Source organism: Anoplophora glabripennis, unplaced genomic scaffold (assembly GCF_000390285.2).
Source record: "Anoplophora glabripennis isolate ALB-LARVAE unplaced genomic scaffold, Agla_2.0 scaffold232, whole genome shotgun sequence".
Lineage (NCBI taxonomy): Eukaryota > Metazoa > Arthropoda > Insecta > Coleoptera > Cerambycidae > Anoplophora > Anoplophora glabripennis.
Genome location: NW_019416462.1, coordinates 81,803 through 103,053, shown reverse-complemented (window position 1 = coordinate 103,053; position 21,251 = coordinate 81,803). Strand labels below are relative to the sequence as shown.

General features: G+C 35.1%; 1 protein-coding gene across 2 annotated transcripts in view; it reads left to right on the top strand.

Moving 5' to 3' along the window:
* The window catches only part of LOC108910603 (phospholipid-transporting ATPase ID), a 128,980-nt gene that overhangs the window by 44,734 nt on the left and 62,995 nt on the right, over positions 1-21,251 (top strand). The window contains exon 1 of one of the 2 annotated variants that reach the window (XM_018715273.2): positions 6,420-6,541. The exons of the other annotated variant lie outside the window; for it this stretch is intronic. The gene's annotated coding sequence lies outside the window, so the exon portion shown is untranslated. Of the gene's footprint in view, positions 1-6,419; positions 6,542-21,251 lie in introns of those variants that run through there. 2 annotated transcript variants of the gene reach the window in all.

Below are 21,251 nucleotides of genomic sequence, written 5' to 3'. Positions count from 1 at the left end.
TTATTATTATTATTATTAACATATTATCGGAACACTATGCAAAATAAATGGCACATTACAAGAACAAGGCAGGAAATATACAAAATTATTCTATCAAATTAAGTAATAAAATTGAGGTTTGATATATTTATGCTATCTGTTTGGCACCACCATATCAGATTTTATTTTAAGCTGACAAAACATTTTACAGTTATTTAGAATAATAAAAAAACATCAACATTTAATTGTTTTACAAATATCAAGTCTGTATAGAAGCAGTTATGTTCTGTGAAAGGGGCGATACGTTGTATGTCAAGAGCCTAGTAAACAGAGTTGAATGAAATTAAGAACGGGCAACTTTGGCGGGGTGTTTCACATTTAATTATTGTTTTAAATGTCACTACGATATGCTGAACTTTCGTGTAAATATCACGAGGTCGATCTAGGCATTAAATTATTTAAAAAATTCGTTGTAGAGGTATCTAAATAAGTTATTAATAACATAATCAATGATTATTGTATAGGGTTTCGGTGAAATGTTCCTCAGTATTATTAATAATGCATAGGTATATATTTCATGTATTCATTGGTTTTACCTAATAAACATTTCACCTGATCTCTTGAAATGTAGAAAAATTAAGATAAAGAAATTTTATTTTCATAAATTAATTATTGGGTTGATCCAGTTTGTAGGTGTTTTTATTGTCTTCTACATTGTTTACGATTGGTTCCCAATTATCTGACATTTTTGTTATTCCACTCCTGAAAAAATCCAGTGGCTTGGTCATGAAGAAATCAATTTTAAAATGTGACGTTATAAAAGAATAGAGAGAGGAGAAGATGGAAATCCGATAGAGCAAGTTTGGGAGAATAAGGTGGATGTGGATTGTGGAATAACTTCTCAACTGATCAGTATGACACGGAACGGGAGTTCACATGTAAAATTACTCGATTATGGCTTCTACATTTTTTTCTTGAATTATGGCCTCAAGACAACACGGTTGTTGACATTAAAATCCATCCAGTGATGGTTACATTCTTTGGAAGCAATTCATAGTAGACGATGCCTTTGTCCCACTAAATGCATTCCATCTAAGCCGTTATTTTTTGTTCTTGGTGTCGAAGTAAAGGCACCATTTTTTGTAACAATTTGATACAGAACCTATCGAAGTTATTGACGAACTCAACGATGACAAATCAACAAAGAGTTGCAACTGTTGCCACGTGTTTCTAATGGACATTTCCACCAGCCTTCGATTAGGCACAAGATAGGTAAGATTTGCTTAACTTGGGAACGAATAAGGACCTGAAATGATTTCCAACAATTGAAATTCGTAAGTAGGAAATGAAAGACGCTTGCAACAGCGCAACTTTTAGATATACATACATATATGTGTTTTCTTGTGGATGCCTTGATTCCAAGAAATTTTGAAATTTTGTACACTAAAGATCGGTAGTTAAGAAGAAAAAAGGTTCGGTGAAAATCAAGAGGGTTACTCAGCATAAGTTATTCTTTCTCTAGCGTTAAGCAATCACTAAAACAGTTGGTGGAAACAAGCATAAATTTTATAAATGTACTATATTATACAGGGTGTCTCATAATTAGCTACCAACCCTGAACAGGCCGATTCTATGATCAAAACTAAGTAAAAAAGTTCATATGAACATGGGTCCGGAAATGCTTCCTAAGGGCACAGGTCCCCATTGAAGAGGGAGGAATGGAAATCATTTTTTTGCAATATCTCTCAATCGCGTTGTGATAAATGAATGAAATTTGGTATACACAGCTAAATTTTGATGAGCAATTTGATGGACTAATCCATTTATTTCCACAAGGTCCATTGGGGTGGGTACGGGGGGGCCCTTGGTACTTTGCGTGTGTAACTTTTTCATCTTTGACTTTTTAACAAATTGGACAGCAAATTCCGTTTTCCCGAACTGTTTTACGTTAAAAAGGTACTCTTGTTTCAAATCGTTATCTTTAACGGTTTCTGAGAAAATCGCTCTTGAATTAATCCCACTTTGGTCAATTTCATAGTAATTTAAACAAAATTATCAAGGTATTCTTATGTCAAAGTATTGTCAACCCGATTGCCAATTTAATAGTTCTAAGCGAAAAAAATGGAAGAGTTTACGGGACAAGAGTTAGTTGATATGATATTTATTTATGGCTTTTGCGATGGTAATGCTGCAGCGGCAGAACGCGAGTACGGGAGAAGGTTTCCAAACCGAAGGCTGCCATCAAGGAGGACATTCCCTACGGTATTCCGCAACTTAGCTGCAACCGCCACTTTTCGAAAGGCACCGGGTCAAGGACGTCCCAGGATTAATAGGGAAGCGGAGGTCCTTGACGCTATTGAACAAGATCCTACGACTAGCATACGGAACATTTCAAGGCAAATAAATGTTCCTCGGCCAACGGTACTACATATCTTAAAGATTTCCTTAACAGAATTGATTAGATGTGCTACTAACATTTCAGGTTGGAAGAATATTAAAGCGACAAGGTCTACATGCCTATCACTATCGACGTGTACATGGCTTGATACCAGAAGATTTTGCGCCACGTATGCAATTTTGTCGCTGGATTTTGTCGCTGGACAACGAGCAAGCTTCCAAAATTTTGTGGTGTGACGAAGCTACTTTTACCCGAAATGGAAAATTAAATTTTCATAATTCTCATTATTGGGAAGAAGAGAACCCACATGTTGTTCGGAGAACAAACTTCCAGCAACGGTTTTCCATAAATTTATGGGCGGGAATAATTCACGACACTCTGATTGGACCTATTGAAATTCCACAACGTCTCAATTCAAATCTTTATTTAAACTTACTTCAAGAAAATCTTCCCCAAATTCTCGATGATCTGCCTCTAAATTTACGACGTAACATGTTTTTTCAACACGATGGAGCCCCGGCACATAGTGGTCGCAATGTTCTAAATTTCCTAAACGAAAATTTCGCTGGACGGTGGATAGGGAGGCACGGACCGGTAGCTTGGCCGCCGCGTTCTCCCGACCTAACCCCGCTGGACTTCTTTTTCTGGGGATATCTAAATCAAAAAGTTTACGCCACCGAAGTCGATACCCGTGAGGAATTGCTGCAGCGTATCAATGATGCAGCCAATGAAATTCGTCAAAACCGTTTTAGCATCTTAATAGCTTCGAGAAGTGTTACACGTAGGGCAAGACTTTGTATCAGAGAAGGTGGAGGGTTTTTTGAACAGTTTTTAAAATAGCTTGTTGTCTGTTATCAAAATTAAGTTTCCATCTTATGATCCCTTCGAAAAGTGACGGTTGCAGCTAAATTGCGGAATACAGTGAGGAATGTCCTCCTTGATGTCAGCCTTCTGTTTGGAAACCTTCTGCCGTACTCGCGTTCTGCCGCGCAGCATTACCATCGCAAAAGCCATAAACAAATCATCATATCATAATTGTTCTACATCAATAATGTGTATTACTGATTACGTATTAAATTATTATTATTATTTTTTGTTTAAATTACTATGAAATTGACCAAAGTGGGATTAATTCAAGAGCGATTTTCTCAGAAACCGTTAAAGATAACGATTTGAAACAAGAGTACCTTTTTAACGTAAAACAGTTCGGGAAAACGGAATTTGCTGTCCAATTTGTTAAAAAGTCAAAGATGAAAAAGTTACACACGCAAAGTACCAAGGGCCCCCCCGTACCCACCCCAATGGACCTTGTGGAAATAAATGGATTAGTCCATCAAATTGCTCATCAAAATTTAGCTGTGTATACCAAATTTCATTCATTTATCACAACGCGATTGAGAGATATTGCAAAAAAATGATTTCCATTCCTCCCTCTTCAATGGGTCCCTGTGCCCTTAGGAAGCATTTCCGGACTCATGTTCATATGAACTTTTTTACTTAGTTTTGATCATAGAATCGGCCTGTTCAGAGTTGGCAGCTAATTATGAGACACCCTGTATTATTATAAAAATAAAGTAATTAAATTAACCTCCAATGTCCACACAGTAGACAATCAAAATGAAAGTTCAGCTTCATTATTCGAAAATATGCTATTCAAAACGTGAATTGTAGAAGTGTAACAGAAAATACTTGTATAATATCAGCTTTAGTTTCATCGTCAAATTCAACGATTACCTGGCTAAAAATTATACCTTTGCTGATCAAGATGTTGCTAACTTAGAGGAAAAAACTAAGGAGGCGAATATAGATGGCTAATTATTATCTAAGGGGAAGTTAGAAACTTGAACAATAAATCTTAAAATAACTCGTGGTGCAATAAATGATTTGCTGTAGATATTATGGTCGTTTATAGCTTAATTTTATAACCAATACAAAACAATCTTGGACAACATTTTACAACTGTATTAAAACTTTACAAATTGTACTGTTGTTTTACTATCCGCTTCCCAATTAACTGTCTGTTTACAAATTACTAGTCGCAGAAGAATTTCAATTCAGTTTTAAGAACTCCTATACAACTGTACCATAAGCTTAAAGATAGTAGTTATATTATTTTCATTATCTCATCTATTACTAAAATAGAAGTATTTATATTTATAGGATATGTATTTTCACTGAGCTCCCTGAGCTTCATAAATTGCAGATCAAGAAACACCCTCCTTAATTCAGATTTGAATAGAAGATGTGGTATAATCTTTCCGATATCAATTGAAAAACCAAGAGGTTGACAGTATGTACCAGGTTCGGTCGCTGACGCAGCAACTCGGCATTGAAATATTTGAAAAACTTGTTCCCATATTTATTTAGCGATACCCATATATATACAGGTCTGGTCGAACTAAACGTGGAGGTGGTAGAAATGTATACGCCCAGTTGAAGAATGCGAGCGCGGGCAAATGAAATACAAGTAAAGCTGCATTGAGCTACTGGGCAATAAATCTCCGCCATTGACAAGTGTAGAAATTTAGAAGGCAATTACTCAGCTATTCGATGTTTTACAGAAGGCCCCCCCTTGCCTCCCTGGGGGGCCCCAGGGCCGTCGGGCATATTTTTCAGTGTCAGAATCGAAATCTCCGACCCCGAAAACCCGTGCACACAAATTTCTACAACTTTTAGTTAATTTTTACCATTTTTAGAAAATTCGGAAAAATTGATGCAGTTTATGCGCTCGCAATGTAGTTTCGATCCAGCCCCAAATAGATAGACTTTTTTCCTGATATTTTTTCGAAGACAATGCCGAAAACCGCAACTCGATCGGTTCATCAGAAAGAATTTTCTGATTTATTGTCTAACTTGCCTGGTCTATTGTATTTGTTCATACTTGTATCCAGTGGCAGCTCTTGATTTCTGTACCAGGGAGGGCGAAAAATTTAGGTCCAAAGTATTGAAAATTTTATTTTCAAGTACTATTAAAATATAGGGAAAATGTGCTCAACATTATTTTTTATAGTAAAAGTCCATTCTTCTGCTTATGTCCGAAATAAATTTTTCAGTTACTTTTTCATTCAAGTTTGGCATTTCCGTACCGTTGATTTTTCAATAGATAGTTGCAAGTGCTGTTAGTATCTCTTTACAATCTAATTTAAACTTACATTTTTTTAAAACACACAAGAAACAATAACTACGTAGGTAACAAGATTTTACAGTACATGTGAACAAATTACGTCTAATAAGAAAAAAAAGTGGTGAGTAGCTATTATTGGTTACGGATAGACTAAACAGAGCCCAAATTGCATAGTAATATGCGTTACTGCCACTCCGTCTCTCACTGCTGCGCGACGGTAACCATGACCACCGCTGTAAACACCTTACAGATTTAGAGGCGAGCTACGTATTCACTGTTTTTTAAATATATTTTGCAAGTCGATTTAAATTGACTGCTCATTACAAATTTAACATGTTGTAAACTAAATTTTAATTAAAATTTTTTTAAAATGAAAATTTCTAGGAGAGTCGGCACCCCTGAGCCCTCGGCACTAGCCGCCACTGCTTGAATATTTTTTAACAAAATTATGATACAAACAAATCTAAAATCTGGTATAAACTTTCAGATTAACAGAGTTGAAAATTGTTTCGAGAGATACAGATGTTTCGCAAATTTCGGTTGAAATTTCTCGTCCCGAAAGTTTTCTATGTGGGCGTAGAAAAAATCATCCCCTAAAAAACGATATGGTCCGTTATCAGAATATAACCTCTTTCGTTTTCACAAACCGTCACATGGTTATTACTAAATCGACGTATTTTTTTTCATATCCTTTCATATGAACGAAACATTCAAGGCGATGGGGGAGAATTTTCTGGCTCACCCCGTACCGGACGTCCTGTTCGTTCCCGTTTCACGAAACCGATTGATTTCTGCGCCACCTCAGAACAATATCAATCCGCGGAGGGCCACATCAACGGCGTCTCCATTCGAAATCCTGGCGAAAAGCCGCGTGTGCCGTTATCAGTCGACCTTATCTGCGATATCTGGCATTTCGTAGCGCTGCGGCGGCAGTGTCGTGCTCGCACCCACTGCGATATCCTTCTCGGCGTGCTCCCGTGTGGTTTTTGTTTTAATTATGCAGAGTACGCGCGGACCAATGTTCCCGCAATTACACTAAGGTACGTATTTTTTTTTAATTTGATGGTTTTTGGCGCGGCCCTGTCCCAGGATTTATTATTTTGAGTGCGATGAGCTTTTAGTGTATCTGCTCAACGGTAAATTGTATTATTTTTATCTATTCGGTACATCTTTTTGTAATACGTTGCGTTCGCTGTGAACGATACGGATTTAGATTATAAAATTGTGTCAGCAGCGTGTTTGGAACACAGTGTAATAAGCTTTGACGGTTGGTTGTTCGTAGGACAGTTCCAAAATTGAAAAAGTTTCTGTAAACTTGGTTCCAAAACTGGTTCTGGACATAGACACCGTGGGTTAAAGAGTCTGTCATAAAATGTCGACGTTTAATTCTCTTTCCCAAGTATCAAAAATACAATTTAGTCATCTGCAACAAAACAGTATTTGTTCTAGTTTTCCATGTAGTTGTTACTTATTAATTTAATTGGACAAATTGCTTCAATAGTATAACTCCTTATTTTGGAAAATTAATTAGTTTTAATTTGAACGTATATTTTCTTTTTTTCGAAAATTACAAATTCGAGATTTGGATCAAGTTTACTTCAGATATGGAGGCAAGGCAATCTCTTAAAACCAAAAACTTTATTTTTTTTTAATTTTATTATTAACTTTATTCATTAATGGCCCTTGCCTCCTTCCCTCCTCTATTTGCACACTTTTCCCAGCGGTGTTTCCATTTCGCTAAACGATACTGAATAGCTTTGTTTGAAATGGCCTTTAAAGTCTGTGACGCATTTGCTTTGATGTCATTGGATGGAGTCGTATGTATTAAATAGATGTCCGTTTATAGAATATGGTGGTGTAAAATCTGAAACTTACATATCTATCTCAGGAGTTCCCCAGGGATCCAATTTGGGACCCTCCTGATGATCCCTCAGCTAAATTGTCAGTGCCACATTTTTTGCTGATGATCTAAATTTATTTAGAGATCAATACGGTTCAGGATTGCGAGTTATTACAGAATGCACTTGATATAGTGCATAATTGGTGTTTAGGTAATAATAATCGTGAGCTTACTTTGAATAAGTGTAAGGTTGTTTCCTTTCATAGGAATCTTACCCGTACAATATTTAACTACACATTGGATGAAACTATTATAGAAAGGTGTTGGTCAAGACGTAGCAGCTTTGTTTTTCGTGTTTTTGTTTGAGTTGGTTGTTTACTGTCATATTGACATTAATACATTTTTCGAGTCCAATCTCAATAAAAAAGGACCTACGAACTGCAACTCCTGCAAGCCTGTCAAATTACGTCAAAGAAGTTGTTTATATCTGATATAAAAAAAATACAATCCACAAATAAAAAGGGTCTTTCATTAACAATATAGGTGTGATACTTTTAAAGATTTAGGTGTACTATTTGACACAGGATTACCCTTTAACAACCATATATTATAGACTGTTTCTTCTGCTTACAGCATACTGGGATATTTTATCAGAAATTGGGGCAATTTCTCAGATATAAATACGCTTAAAATTTTATATATAACATTTTCAAGGGTAAGCTTGAGTACACGTCAATTATTATGGTCTCCATTATACCGAAATTTGCTTTGCAAGCTTTCTAAAAATACAGTTGACTGTAATTTTCTATTGCATCAATTTGCACTATTGGTGCCAAGAGAGTAATTCAGAAATCGACGTACTTTCTATTGTAAAACTTCTACAACTAATATGTTAATTAAATCACCTGTCTACAATATGTCTCAATTATTTAATAAAATATCTGATTGATGTAATATTAATTTCGATAATATAAGCACTATTGTTGATATTTTTGATATATCTGTTACACAATAATGTACTTATGTAACTGCACTGTTTTATATTTATTCTTCTTCATGGATTAAATAGAATAGATTACTTTGGGGGCTCTTATGTATTTATTCAAGACTTGTCAATAATGATACTATAATTTATTTGGTTTTAAAGGAATAATGTGAGCCTATAAGTCGCTAGTGAGTCATAAGTCACTAGTAAGTTATGACTTATAACCCACTAGTGACTTATAGAAATCATAAAAAGACAAAAAATGTTTGGTTTATTTTTCTAGTTTTTATTAGAAAACCAATTTGAAACAGTAATAAGTCAACAAATAACCTAAAATGCTACAAACTTACAAACTACCTTCTTATTAATATTAACATTAACATTTATGGTAAAGCCGCAATTTGATGCCAAAGGATTATTGAAATCATTTTGTGATTGTGGTAAATGTATAGAACAGGTTGCCCCTTTGCTTGTGTTTGCTTCAGGAGCCTGCACCCTTTGTACCTTTTTAGCAATATCAATTTTGCTGGAAATTGACTCTTCTATATAACCTTCTGCCGTGACGTTATTGTTTGACAGTTTGTATTATTATTTAATTAAAATGGGTTACACAGAAATAGAAAATTGAAATATTATTAGGAATTAAAATAAAGTATGGAGAATATCTTAACTACTCTATCTTAATCCCTATAATATTTAAATTTTCTACTTCTGTGTAACCCATTTTAATAAAATAATAATACAAACTGTGAAACAATAAGAATATTGTCCTAATATTACCTGTCACTGTCACGGCCTATCATATAACATTGTCCATGAGTAAATAAAATAGGCCTCTCACGGCCTAATTAGTGGACTATATCAATTTTCAATATGTCAAAATATATTACAAATAAATCTAAATCCTTACGTAATTGGAGAAAAGGCAGAAATGCCTGAAAGACGTCCAACAATTACAAAATATCTTGCTTTCTTAATAAAAAACCTTCTTTTCGTTTTTTAATATTATCTCGCTTATTGTTAGAGATGGACCCAACAAACCATATATGACTGTGCTCGGCAGGGAACATTCTATCCAAATATGTAAAAATATACAGGGTGTTCCATTTAAAATAACAAAGTTAACATCCGCGCACATTTTGTTTGAACTTCATTTGTTTTCCTACTATCATTTTCGAAAACTTCATAAAAAATCGTGCAACTTTTGTATTTCACATTTTTTTATAACTTAAAACAAAAAAGTTAAGGGGGGTCAAAATATAGTGAATCACCCTGTACATATACCTACTTGACGACCATGTTTGTTGGTAGCTGGAATTGTCCATATAGGTATTCATAGTGTTCTTTGTAATCGACTATCAATGACTAATACCTACTTATTTTTTAATTTCGGAGTAAGTACAGTTTTCCCAGTCGTGCATATTGTACATAAAAACTTATACATATAAACTTTTACTGAATTGTGTATGTAAAAATTACAAGGAAAAAGTATTATCAATAATAATTACACGTATAGCGACAATTACACTATCTTATCAGCGACATTATAAGATCTTAAAACAAAATATAACTTGAAATTAGATAAAACTGAATTAAACACAATATAGGAATATGAGTACATATGAACCAATTTTTCTTAAGGATTGGATATAAACACATAAAAACACATTTTTTCTTTGAAAATATATGTCTTTTTATCAAGATAAAAGAAAAACTTGTAAAACCATTAATTTGCGAATTAAATTTCTTTTATGTGCTTAGGATTATACATTGTAATTATAATCTGTACGTAGTTGCTTTTATTTTTAATTTTTTTAAGAAGAATGCTGTAGTATTAGGGTACTTCAAAACTGGAAACCAAGTAAGTACAATGTATTAGAAGTTTAACCATTATAATACCAATGTCACAGTATACATCGAAGTAAACAAAAATAACCTTATTTGATATGAGTCTTAAATCCAACCTTTTTTGAGAAAAAATTATTAAAGTTTTCAACAAAAAGAAAGTTGAGTTGACGAACCACGACATGATTATGTGCGCAGAATAAAGGGTACGAATAATGTAACCACTTCTTTGAATTTGTGTCTGGTTTTAATAAAATACCTAGTTTTGTTACCCCTTTTGCTAAAATTCGATAAAGTGCGACGGAAGAACTGTTGGTGTTTAACAGTTTGACATTCGTCCTTTCTCGAGTTTTTTGGTTTTCTTCCTCGTTTTCCCCAAGATTCGTTGAACTATCTGAACGTCTTCTTGATATTAGCAATGTTTTTCCTCGCTCTGAAGATCTTAGCCCAAACGGAGACATGGATGAAAATACGGAAGGACATATTTTAGGTATTGTCGAAAGGGATCCGGAACACTCGGTTTCGCTCGAGCACTCTTCAGAAACAGTTATTATGGCCGTATCATCCACAACGAGAGATCAAATTTCCAGAATCGTTTTTCGATTAATTTGTGGTATACTTTACGTACTAGACATGAGGTCTTTCACACGAAATACGTCGCGGTGCCATTCAGCAGCAGTTTTCAGTGAACATGTGGGCCGGTATCGTTAATGACACTTTAATAGGACCTTTTGAATTGGCTAGACGCTTAGACATTACTTTTCCCGATCGCTGGACAGGCCGCGGCCGCCTAGTTAGATGCCCCCCCCCCTCACGGTCCCCAGACCTCACCCCTTTAGACTTCTTTTTGTGGGGAAATGTGAAAAGTGTTTTGTGATCAACTGCGACATCGTATTGCCGAACCTCGTAATACGATTCGAGAGGACGTGGCAATGTTGCAACGCGTGCGAGCGAATTGAATACGTCGCGCTGAAGCTTGTATGCAAGCAAATGATGGGTACATCGAACATCTATAAAAATCAGCAGTTCTCAAAATCTGCCTTCTTGCAATGTTGAGGTAAGTCAGATTTTAAAATTACATTTTACTCAGTACAAACCCTCATTTTGACATAACGGATATGTAGCAATAATATTTGACATACGTTCATTAAAACCCTATAAAGAGACCAAATTTTCAGAATCGCTTTTCAATTTCAATGTGTGGTGTGGGATCATAGGAGTCAATCTAATTGGTGCTTTTGTCTTGCCAGGCAGATTGAGGATATGTATTTGAATTTCTTGGAAAACATTGTCGCTTGATGAGCAGAAAGAGTCCGCAAATTTTTACTTATGAGGACACAAGAAGAATTTAGTGCATGCTATCGAAGTAGAAACAAAAGACTTACGATAATGGATTTTTGCCGCTGCTCGTCAAATAAGATAAAATCCAGGTTTTTTCTAGCGAATGCACGAAAATTGGATTCGAAGACGTGTATGCGATTCGTTCGTGCATTAAAAGTGATGGTGGATGTTTTGTAAGTTATCTGGTACCTGTTTTAAAAATTATGTATTTTGATTCTCCATTAGTACCTAAACTATTTTATTAATACATAAGTTATGGTTATCTTTAAAAATTGTAAATTCTATTAAAAAATAAAAGTTTCAAACAATTGTATTTAAGTTTTATAAATTTAAATGTTATTTGTTATTATAAAAGTTTTGATGACATTTCTCTTAGTCAGTTTCACCCCTCAATTTTTTTTTGGGTGCGCCACCGATCTAATGCATATGTTTAATTAAACTTGAATGCTATGCCATATCAACTCATTTCATAATAAACTAAAATCTGCTTTGCATTTCTTAGTAAGCATAGAGTTAATCAATTCCGGCAGGTTATATTTGCCTGCAAGCCCCTGAGCTTTTTTTTTCTTCCATTTAGTATTATAGGCGGAATAGCTAAGCATAACCTAATATTAAATGATGCTTTTATCTCCAGAGTATCAAATCAGATTTCTGGGGATTTGAATAATTATGATACATCCCTATTGCCGTTTTCATAATTTACGTAATTTATTAACCGATAGAAATGTTTCATGGGTCAATAATTCTTTAACACGCTGAAAAAACAGTTGGTTTTCATTTAATAAATGCTATAATATAAGTAAAATATGTGTCTTGGCATTGTGACATCACTTGAGAGAGTCTGACGAAATCATGGTATATATAGGCATGATTTTCTGTTGTTTTTCTAATAATGCAGAGTTATTGTGATCTAAACATCTTCACATCATTCATTTTATTCTGCAATGCAGCTAACGTTTCTTCAAACTTGACAAAATATTTTGGACTATATTCATATTGAGACTCACACCCTTAACTGACTTTTTAAACATCCATGCCACATGTAAATATGAAAATTAAGTGGTTTACGCTTTTCCTATTAATATTAATTTTAATTGCCACTTTATTTTTATTATATAGCTACTATTTGTATCAACGAAAATCTGCAAACGTCATGCGCAGGCAGGAAGAAAATGACCGGCTGAGGAGTACACCTGGTGCGAGGAAAAAAATAATTAATTTAAATGTTGGTAAAGTTTTTACGTGTTTTTAAAGAGTAGACATTGCCATTAAATATGAAAGAGGATACTCGACTTCTTTTCAATAAATTCTTTATCACGCTTTAACATACCTGCGACTGAATTTCGTAGATAACTCCGAATTTCTGCCTAATAAACTTTGGACTTTACGAATCCCACAGGAAAAGGTCGTGTGGCATAAGATCGCATGATCTTGTGACCAAGTCAGTTCACTGTTAGATAAGTCGTCCGTTAATTTTTGCCGTAACAAGTAAGTGGATAGTTTCACGTGCTGTGTAGCAGGTGGCACCATCCTGCAGAAGCCACATATCGTCCAAATCCAATGCCATACAAATGACACCACAAAAAGTTAAGTAGCATCTCACGATATTGTTCTCCATTGACAGTCACTGCGCTTCCAGCTTAATTTTCAAAAAAGAATGGACCAATCACCCCACGAGCGTAAAATCCACACCACATTGTCACTCTTCGTGTATACAGTGGCCGTTCTTGAATAACCCAAGGATTCTCTCTGTCCCAAATTCTAGTTTTGCCTGTTCACATACTCACTAACAATAAGATGGAAATGCGCCTCCTCGCTAAAGATGATTTTCTTAGAAAAATCACCGTCCACTTGTTGATTCTCCAACATCCAATCAACGAATGTCCGAAAAATTAAATTCTTGGATTAGCTGAATCTTGATATATATTGACTATATTTAACATTAGTGGGATCTGTAGGATCTGTTCCTGACTTATTTTGATTTCTATAGGACCAAACAAGTATTTTGTCAAATTTTAAATATGCCATAACGAAAATATTAATGGCATTAAGGCAAATGAAGGAATTAATTTTACTTGAATCGTTTAAGGAGGGGCAATTATAAGGCACAGTTATAAACACGTGAAATTAAAAAAAAAACATTCGTATCGAAAAGAAAAGTCAATAATTTTTTTTTAATACTAACATACCAGACATTGAAATAAGAAAAGATAATTCTTGTCGTTCTAACTTAGATTGTCCATCCATGTTTTGATACAGTTATATAAAAATAGCCTTACTTTCAATTCAAGAATTAACATATTCTGTGTCGACAGAATCAACTTTCAACTATTTTCTTTTATAAACATTTAAGTGGAATTTAACACATCGTAAAAAAATTATAACTATTAGTAATACCTACATACTAGCTGTTATTCAAGTGATCAAGGACTTTGGGAGGTCTAGGAAGGAGGAATATCCACATTTTATTTGTTTACGTATTATATTGAGATAAAACGTTTTATTTTCACTTTTTAGATACTTGGAAATGACGTGTTTCAACGAACCATTAGCAAATACATAATTTATTGTTATCACGTAAAAAATATATTATGTGGGTAGGATAGAGAAGCAAAATGTGACTTTACATTTGCCACTGGAACTAGAAGATCGTGGGAATATTTAGAGGTCAAAGTAAATTAATAATTTTAAAACAGCCAAGCTGGCAGTGAATAATGACCGATTGTTTTATTTTCTTAATTTTAAAATTTGCTTTTGCGTTTCATTGTTGTGTTAAAGAAGTTGCGTATTTGTTTCTGTAATTGTTATAATTAAGAACCAAGGTACCCCTCAGATGTATTTTTTTATAGAAAATCTGGCTGCATAACCTTAATTATTATCATTTAAAATCCAAAGGTCTCAAATTTTATAATTGCAGCATGCACATAGGTGCCGATAACAGGGGGAGGTGGTTGTGGGGCTCGACCCCCCTAAAATGTACTGAGGAGGTGGAGCCCCCCTGAATCTTGTTGCACCACGCCAAAACTACTTGCGTTTATACACTAAAAGAAATAGTGTAAAACTGAAAAACTACATTTAAGAATAAAATCATTAAATACAACACGAAAAAATATCTGTAATAAAGAATATCACAAGATAAAAATAAATTTCTTTATTTAAAATATATTTATCACATACGTATATTAATAGCGCAACATTGCTTCACAAGTAGGAACGTTTTTTTAAGATCAGGGTCACAGTGAAGTGAATAAAATAATATCAAATTACAAGAAACGATCCGAAAAAGTGAATACAAGGAACACATATTACATAAAATCAGGCTTTATTAGAAAGTAAAGCTTTTTTGTGTACAGAAAAATAAAAAATAAGAAAATACATAGGTACATGCTTTGACAAAATAAGTGTATTTACAATTAAATATTCATATTTCCTTAAAATATAAACTTTTGGAAATCTGTAGGAGAAAAGGGGGAAACCTTTTGGAAATTATTATACTTCAAAAGGAAAGGGTATCCCAAAATTCATACAAGAAGTAATTTTTATAGAAACTACAGGTTTTTCATTAAAAATTGTAAATAAATGATAAAGTTTACTTTATAGGGTTATATGTATGGAACAGCATATCGGGTAAGTGGTCTTCACTGACACATATGCACTATTTTGTCGAAATTTTCCATGACCGTTTTACTTAAGGGCAGTGTCCAATTTCCTCCATCTAGGCGTGGGTGGTCGTGGGCTTGTTGACATAAACCTTAGACTGCAAAAAAAAAGCAAAGAAAAAAGTCCAACGGCGATAGATCACATGATCTGGGCGGTCAATTCTGATCACCAGAACATGAAATTATACAATCAAGAAGTGACTCATGCAGTAATTGAATTGTTTCTCGTGGTTTATGGGATGTTGCATCGTCTTGTTGAAATCACATGTCATCTACAGCCATGTCTTACAATTTAGGTACAAAAACGTGGATTATCATCACCAAATAGTGACACATTGTGGATGCATTTGTTTCTCAACAATCACTCGTGGATTTTCTGAACCCCAAATGCGACAATTTTGTCGATTAACGAAACCCTCAAGACGAAAATGAGCCTCATCGCTGAAGATGATTTTGCATCCACTTGTTCCATAATCCATTCAACGGACTCTCTTCGCTCTGCGAGGTCAATAGGCTTCAGTTCTCGAGTCAATTGAACTTTGTAAGCATGAAGATTCAAATCTTGCGTGGATAATGGAAAATTCCGGGTCTTGAACATTTTAATTTTTTTCGACGAGACACAGGATTCTATTCCTGGACAATCCTGGCTAAAGCGAGATGGATGGAGTAGTAGTTTTACATGTTTTTGCAAAATAATTCATGGTTTAATATACAAGGGTGTTTCTTTAATAATGATACGCATCTTAAGAAAAGTTGCATCAAATTATGGCGATTGAACTGAATTTGTCTTTCTCCAATATTGCTCCTTTTCGTTCTGCAGGGCGTTAAAGTCAAAAGAAATTTTTGATTTTTGAGTTTTTTTTTCTTTATTTTTTGTGTATTTTACCACCTGTCAAAAATTTAAATCATTAGTAAAATAAACCTTTGCGCCAAATGGATCGATCAAGGGTAATTTTTATGAAAATAGTTTTCCCTAACAAAAAAATTTATCACTGAAAAAAGCAGATAAATAGAAAATACAAAAATACATCACTTAATATCGTGAACGACAAAGATCGTTAACGTTTCGGAAATCCACTGTTTGACTCTTTCCATAACCAGAGATATCATGATATTTATTCTATTATTACTTACTTCATCTTTGAGTTTCTCTAAACGGATTATCTTGAAAATTTGCACACGTGGTTTTCAAGGCGACAATTACGAATACGGTAACTGTGTTGCGGTCACTTCTGGGAGACGTTAGTTACAAAATACTGTCAGCATAAAAATATGTCTAACTTTTTTAAACTTTGAATATCTCAATCTCTAACAAGAAATTATTAAATAGAAAAGGTATCGTCGCGGTACGCCGGCACTTGTTTCATATGGCGACATAGCCCTACGTTGGGCGCCATGTCGCGGTCGTGTTGGGATGGCTTCAGGATTGTTTGACTCCTGGACGGGTTCCGGCTGTTGAGACCTGCCAGTTTCTCCCCGAAGCATCATCAATGGGTTTGTAACCCGTATTATGGGACGAGGAAAACCGTCCCTCTTCACCTCCGGTGCCGACGCGCTGGTCGTTGGTTCGGGGGCTAGAGGGCTCCCTGGCATCCCTATTCTTTCCCTCTTGATGTATGGCCCTGCGATCACCATCGAGGGCAGGTGGGATTTACGGTCCTCCGCTATCGTTCTGAGTTCAAATGCTCCTAGGGAGATTCCGCGATCTAATTTGTTTGTTGTTCGACCAAACAAGACGTCGGAGCACTACACTTATAAGGGTTTCCACTTACGACTTGGAAACTGGTTCGGGTTTATGTATCACCCTGTAAGCACTGGTCGGGACGAATGCCCTAGTGTCTGAAAATCAATGTCTCTTAGTTCATCATTGCGACGGCCTCCTTGGAGCGCCGGTGCAAATGCTGGAATAGATTGGTACAGTGTTAACCGGAAGCGTTGGAGCTCGAGAGTTTTAATATTTTTTGCACGAGAAATAACAACTTGGAAATAGGTAAAAGTATATAATATTTATTAAAATGATGCAAATAGTATAAAATTGCTAGATGCGGTTTCTTGCGTACGAATTAGACTAGGAGCTCACCAGGCACTGTGTCCTGGCTGAAGAACTGCATTTGCCGCCAGTTCGTGTTCGATTGCCGGCAGGGCGAATCTCGGTTGAACGACTGCGGCGTGGTTGGGCCCAGGGACACCTGGATCTGGCCCACGACAATGGGAATTTGCCTTGGTCTCGGTCGCTCGGCCGTGGTTGACGATCTGAAATCAAAAATTCAAAAGGGAGGCGAAAATTTTATTTCCTCCGTCCTTCGTCGGCGTTTGCAGGGAAACTGCGGCACAGGACGCGGTTATCGTCCGCTGTTAAAGGGGGTGGCTACGCCGGCTTGGTGTCATCTTTGCGGCTCGACGTTAGGAAATTCAAAAGGTGGATGAAAATTTTTAGAAGGGCGGCGATTTTCTTAATTTGCCATTTGACGGATATGATAGACGTCTGGGTATCTTCGTACAATGTGCAATGTACGTCTTGCATGTTGTGGAAGACCGTTCATCGCGTTGGGTAATTTCAGGCATGTTTTCGAAACATCCGCGAATTTTTTATGTTTTTGTTAAACCTTCTTCTCCTGGTTAGAGGGTTGCTTGGGTCTGCTGTGACAGCTTGCCTTTAGTTGCTTGGCATGAAAAATCCGTGGTTTGGGTAGTTTGCTGGTAGATTCAAAACATGGGCGAAATCTGAACAACTACCTATCTTCTAGATTTTTATACTAAAATAGAAACTTACTGGATTTAAACCTTAAGCTTACACACTATTCTGCATTATTATAAATTAATTAAATTTTGTGTACTGAAGTATGTATATATGGAGAGATTATGATGTTGATTAAGACCATATAGCCAGATTTTTAATAAAAAAAACAGTCTAAATTAATTTCCCGAAATATTGTTTAAAAACATTTGCAGCAGGCCATGAATTACTAGCTGGGTCGTTGTAAATGGTTCAAGTACGTATAAAAGACCTTTACTTATAAAAAAGTCATTCAAAACGAGCATCTCAATATTCTTAATGGGCTACACTGTATGTATCTGTATAAAGCACAGAAATAATATTGAAAATCAATGTCAAATTAATAAAGGTATCAAAACCTTCTATAACCGAACAGGAACTGCAATTTTCAGTGTTAAAAATATATTACAACTTTCCACGTGATAGAATAATAAAATAGTACCTACATGTATGCATTTCCTGAAATAAATTACCGATTAAACTGGTATTTCCAATTTGACTACATAATTGCAGTGCTACAAATGTTTACGCATCTATTATTTGAAAATTCAAAAACGTGACATTGATGGCTTTGGATCGCTGAGAATTTTAAGGTATTTACTGCCTTTGATATTTATCAGTATAAAACAAACATTTTTATTTTGTGGATATTGCAACGTAGTTGTTAGTTACGAATTTTATGATGTGAAATTTAAAATAAATTATCTTAAATATTTTTTCTCCATTTGCATATTTTTCGACGTCGTTAAATGTTAGAGGAATGACTGTGTTAGATAGCAACAATTCCCAGTTTTTAGAGAGTTCTATAATTTTTTACTTTTTTAAATTGATACACTCTTACTACTAAAACATGATATTTATTAACCGTCGACAATGTTGGTATATACTTTCAGTTTTAAGTCCTGTAAATATTAAGCAGAAACTGTATCTATTTAAAATACGATGATTTCAATGTTTATCTTAACCTCATTCGAAACCAAATGATTATTTCGTTACAGCACGTACCACGACAGTAAATTTTATCTAAAATTACATTTAACGAGCATTGTTTTTTGTATACTGTCAAACGTAATGAAACGGTGCAGATAAGAGTTCTAAGGAGTTGATGAAAATAACTCGACGATGTGTATTTTTTTCATTTTGAAGTACTTTTTCTTGAAATATACGAGAGGTATAGATGAGAACATTATGTTCGCGGAAACATTTAATAAAAATAAAAATAATAATAATACGAGGTGTTTTATCAATGGGGATGGAAACAATATACAGGATGAGTCAGGAGAATCGCACCAAACTCCAGGAATGGATTGCACACGTCAAAATAATAAACAAACAACTCAAATGCTATTATGCGATTTTTACTTATTTCCATATTATAGCGCAATTACAAAAAAAAAATTGTAATCAGAGTATTGTAAATTAAATGTTAATGTTAGCATTGTTACCTTTTATACATGAGTTATCACAAAGCAGTATATCTCGACAATAACCGGGTCAGAAATCAAGAGGGCATATGAAACAAATATCAAAGTTACTATTCTGTTAATAAAAATAAATAAATAGGTAACTCACCGGGGAGTTACACTCCCCCTTACTTTAGGATTCAAGATATATCCTTTCATACGTTTCCATTATATTAATTAAAAAATATGTATCACTCTTTCTTCAACAACTAGTTAGTGTCATCTGAAATAAGTCGAGGCTCCCTCGCACGCCACCCTTATAGTTAGCATTCCAACTACTAGGTGTGTGAGTCATATTATTGTGCCACCTACCTCAACATCGCCCGGTACATGTCAATCGAAACCCAGGTAAGACCCTGTACAAACTTGGAAGCCACACTTCGACGGAACCAAACCACAGCCATTAAGACCGGGAACACGTGGCGCGCCCTGGGGTTTTCATAAACGAGTATGGCATATTACTTTCAAATTCACTATTCATTAAAGCTAACACACATATTAGTAATCAACCTTCATCGGGCGCTGGCGAGGCACCACTGGCACTGTCACAAAGAACACCCTCTCTTAGTTTCGGCATCCCGGGCTATGTTACTCATAAATCACATCTCAAGAGCAAATAAACACCTAGCTGGCGCATTCCGTGTGAACAGCTGAGGTTTGATTCAAAGCAACCATAATAGTTTTCATTACAGAATAAAATACATATACGTATATTGATTCCTATTATTACAATAATATAAAAAATAAACAAGTTTTACAATACGTCATGTTCCAAGTTTAAAAATAGGATATTTGTCAGTGTCATTTTATGTTGCAACATTTTGAAGAATCGATTCACAAGAGACCGCTACTTAATTTTTTTGCAAAAAGAATTACAAGTACCTACTACTACTAGAGGATGTTCCTATAAACATGAGAATGCAAATGTACTACCAGCACGATGGAGCTCCTGCACATTTGGCTTGTCCAGTCAGGCTACATTTGAACGAGAGGTTTCCAGGACGTTGGATTAGCCGCGGTGGTTCTAAAAGTTGGACTCCAAGATCTCCAGACCTCACAGCACTAGATTACTGATCATGAAGCTGGCTCAAAAAGTTAACACTCGGGAAGCACTATCTCGGAGATCATCATTACAGAAAGACATGCAGTAATCAGGGGACGCCCTTCCGGGCCTTACTGTTCAAAAATACGACCACTATTGAACTCTATAAACACTTTCTACAAAAAATTTTTGTCGCGCTATTTCTTATAATAGATCTAAAAACTAGAATATTAGAGCTTCAAAATGCTTTTTTTTTAAATAATTCCCAATACGACCATTTTTTACCTAAATACAGTCCGTCAAAATTCACGGAAAAATTTCGGAAATTCTTTTGACCCTTTAATTTTTTGCATTAGTGTAGACTACAATATTTTGCAATGCATTTATTATTGCAACTGTAAAGGACAACTGTAGAATAACATATACTCAATCAAACGTGCTTCTTACTGAATTAATTATCTCCATCTCCATCCTCTAATAACATGTCATAGGAAAGTACCATCCAAGGCGCGAAAGATACGACGAATTTCCGATAACAGTCCTATTAAATAATGTTCGTAAAAAATTAAATACATACTTGTATATCGATTCTTTAATAAACGGCTGCAATTCCAACGCGAGATTTCGTTGCCTCGGAAAACAATTGAACAGAAACCTACCTTCTTGATAATTAAGTCGCAATTAGTTCACTATGAGTAATCAATCCTTTGTAAATATATAGGTTGGGCAAATTACCAGTGACCAAATTTCCAGCTAGTAAATGTTGATAGGAGAATTTTTGCACCACGTTTGTGGTGGT